Raw genomic sequence first — 3,867 nt, 5'->3', positions numbered from 1 at the left:
AAGAGATCACTTTTGATGGCGTCGGGCGTGGAATACCATGTCGAGAAGGCGTGCCAATAGCCCAAGCAGTTCGTGCTCCCGCACACGGCAGCGTGGATGTCGGCGGCGAGCATGTTCGCTGCACCGACGAGCGACGTGAAGAGACGCTGGGCCACGCCTTTGTTCGTATAAAGGCGTTGTATTTGCGAAAAAAATTGGAAGGATTTTTGGGAGGAATATCCTAGATGGTTTTGATTTATTCTCTTGGTTTTCTACCTTGATTAGCGGAAGCAGTAACTACGTGATGCATGGGACCCGATTGTTTCCTAGTTTCCACCGATTGCTCCTCTGCATGGTACTTTCTCTTTTTAAAACACCTAATTTATTCTGCACGGGGTGTTTGTTTCCTAGTTTATAGGATATACGAACGGGATTCGGAGCCTGAGCGTTTCCAGCAGAGTTTTCGTCCGCCTGGACAAATCGCTAAGGGCATGTACAATGGTGCTATCTTAGGAGTGCCACGTAGGATAAATGATGATGTGGAGGAGAGAGAACTAATAAGAAAAGGTTTGTCTTCTCTTATTTAAGAGAAGACAAGAGATGATCTCTTAGCACAGTTTGTCTCACCATGTTTTAAGGAATGACAAGTTATTGAAGATAAGGCTAAGATATAACCCATTGTAGACATATTTTTTTGTCATCTCTAAAATACATGCAAGACTTAAGATAAGACCGCCTCATCAACCATTGTACATGCCCTAAACGCAGTTTTGATGGGGTTAGCATATAATCTTAAGGGTTAGATTAAATTAAATGACCCTCATCATTCGGCTGTAATTGATTCGTGTTGCTGTGTGTACGTAAGGCTGAGTGCACTTAGCGATGAATACGTTTGCTTAGTAAAGATAAAAGGTTAGAACAGAAATTTTGTCCCCCTTTCCCACCCGGAGAAACGGAGGTCGGCGGCAAGGAAGAAGAAGAAAGCCATGGTGGTGCGGATCCTGCTCGTGCGGTTCGGCTGCCGGAACCGGCCCTTTTACCGTGTCATGGCCGCCGACAGCCGCTCCCGTTGCGACGGCAAGCACCTCGAGGTCCTCGGCTACTATAACCCGCTCCTCGGTGAGACAGCCCCCCACCCCGAATCCCTAGTCGTTCTGTTCATGGTGCTCGCATCTCGATTGGGGAAGAATCGTCCCCGCTTACTCTGGTCGCGCACGCTAAGGATTTGGATGCGATTTTTGGCGTGCCGCTGGGAGTGGCAGTGCGGATCTAGAATAGCACTGTGGGAGTATATAGCAAATAAATTTCGCATTTTCAGAGGGGCTGTGTGCGGGAGCTTTAGTGGTAACTGAAGAATGGCTGACGAGGGAATGCGTCCTCCTTTTCTGTTGCTGTTTGCAGGGAAGGATGGTGGCAAGAGGATGGGGCTCAAGTTCGACCGGGTCAAGTGAGTTTTGCTTGCTCCTGATTTCAAATTCATCTAAGGGAGTATTGTTCAGCTCAGTTATACTCCTTTTTGGAGAAAATTTCGCATGTTGCAGCTTCTGCTGCACCTGCTCTAGAAGTAACAATGTCTGTTCATTCAAGTAACTTTATTCTTTGATGGATGATTGGGTATTTTAGAGGCTTAAAGCTAAATAGATTATGCATTTTCTATGAAACCTAAACAATTTGGGCCTTGCTGTTCTCATGCTTTGTGGCATTACATTGTATCATTGGGGATATTGAGTGGGTAGATAATAAAACAGAAGACAGACAAGCACAACTATCTGGGGCTTGCACTATACTAGTTGGTTGCAGTGCCAACTGGCAAGTACCGCTCACTTCTAAGCTCACTTTGCCCCCCTCCACTGGGGAAGAAAATTGTCGATTTAGTGAATAAGGATTCAGATGTTTCAAGTACATGAGATCTGTTTGATTGCATCCATAGCAGACCTAATGAGTAGTCGCTGCAAATATGACATGCTGTTTTTTCCACCTGCCCTGCAAGACCACATGACACCATATAACCGTACTTCTCTTGTAGGTACTGGCTATCTGTTGGGGCACAGCCCTCAGATCCCGTGTTCTTCCTCCACCTCCGTTGCTAGCTATGGGCCGGAAGGGTGGACCTCGTGACAGGAACCCTATTCATCCGATGACTGGCCGCCCCTTGGATCTTGAGGGTGTCACAATTGTTGATGATCCCTGTGCTGCTGAAGGTGACGCTGAAGGACCTTCGCTGGAGGCGTGATAGTTTTTCTGTTGTGGAATATGGAGTTGTGCTGCAAGACAAAAGAATTTGTTTGTTGTGCCCCTGATAAGACTATGACTACATATATGGCAACACTTTAGTCATGTAACTCTGTTGTTTGTTAGCCTTTGCTGCACCATGAGTTAGCCAGCCCAGCCGTCTCCAGTCTACTACTAATATGATTCCTTTTGAATGGATTGTGGACGGTATAAATTGTACCTCGAATGGATTTCTGCATTCCTTTGGAATGCTCAAGTTGACAGATAATGTTGACCATAACCATTTGTGGAGAAGTTGTATATATATGCTTGTATGATTATTCTTACTAGGACATTGCCCGTGCGTTGCAACGGGATAAAAAATTTCTATTAATGCGATAGTGTAATTCCGCTTGTGATTTATCATATAGTTCGAGAAGTTTGGTAAGTAAATTAAACTGGCTACAATAGTATCACCTTTGTTTCACCGTCATACAAATCCAAAACTGTCAGTTCTAGATGGACCTAAGTACATGGCATTCCACTATAAATTTTTTCCCCTAAAAGTTGTTTTAACTCTTGCAACACTCACAACTATATTTCATTATCTCTCGCTTATTAATTTTATATGAAACTACCAAATCCATATATTTGTCACTGTAATACCTAGCATTTTTAGTTGAATGATCAAATTATTGCTACAATAAGAAATAAAATAGAAAATAAACAACAAATAATACAAGACAAACAATAAAAAACAATACATTTTTAACAACAGGATAAACATATAGTGTGGTGAAGCAAATGCAATATGTGCATACACATTGATTTGTTCTCTAGCAAAATCCACATTCAGAAATTCAACATACCTCCACATCCCAAATATTTCTTTTTGAGATTCATCTTGACTAATGTTACAACTGACACTATGGTGTCACGTCCTTCTTGAATCCTTGTCGACAGCTACCATCTTATCCTCCTTGATGCTCGTCGCTAGGGATCGTGGCATTACACTGTCGTAACAGATACTGCTAAGAGTTGTGATGCGCACAACCTATTAGGGTTGGTCGTGGTATGTTTGACAGAACAGTTTGTGCTTATGTTAGTCAAGTCCAGTCAGTATGCACGTAAGTTGAAATTAACTTCATAGCTAAAATGTGGTGTATAGCAAAGAATAGTGTAATAATAAAAGTAAGAAGGTTGTAAATATGTAGGTAAGCAATGATTTTTTTTTGCATGTCAGCAATAATTAAAATTTATTTTTCATGTAATTATATTTCTATAATATCCCTTATAAAATACTATTTTTATTACCAAAAGTCATTACTTTCTCACCTTCCAAGGGTGTCACATCCTTACAGAAATTTACTTTACATGAATTAAAAAGGATAGGAGTTTCCTTGCTTCACTTCAACCCCTATAGTAATATAATGAGTACTACCAATAATAAATCTAATGGTTCGAGTACATAGATATTGAGGGCCGAGTGCATACACAAGGAAGTTGACTACAAAGGTGAACAATCACCTGAAAAAATATATATATATGCAGTACAGGAATAAAATGAATGTGTTGCATCTGCATCGGACCTTTTGCTCTCATGCTAAAGGTGATCCAATATTTAGCTTCTGCATCGTATATGCATTTACACAATATCTATAGAGACAGTAGACACTT

General features: G+C 41.5%; 1 pseudogene; it reads left to right on the top strand.

Moving 5' to 3' along the window:
• Positions 1 to 892: 892 nt before the first annotated feature.
• Positions 893 to 2,511, top strand: LOC119349261 (annotated as a pseudogene).
• Positions 2,512 to 3,867: the final 1,356 nt, after the last annotated feature.

Source organism: Triticum dicoccoides, chromosome 1B, assembly GCF_002162155.2.
Source record: "Triticum dicoccoides isolate Atlit2015 ecotype Zavitan chromosome 1B, WEW_v2.0, whole genome shotgun sequence".
NCBI classification, from domain to species: Eukaryota; Viridiplantae; Streptophyta; class Magnoliopsida; order Poales; family Poaceae; genus Triticum; species Triticum dicoccoides.
The sequence above is the reverse complement of the archived record's forward strand: the minus strand, read 5'-3'. Positions and strand labels throughout refer to the sequence as shown.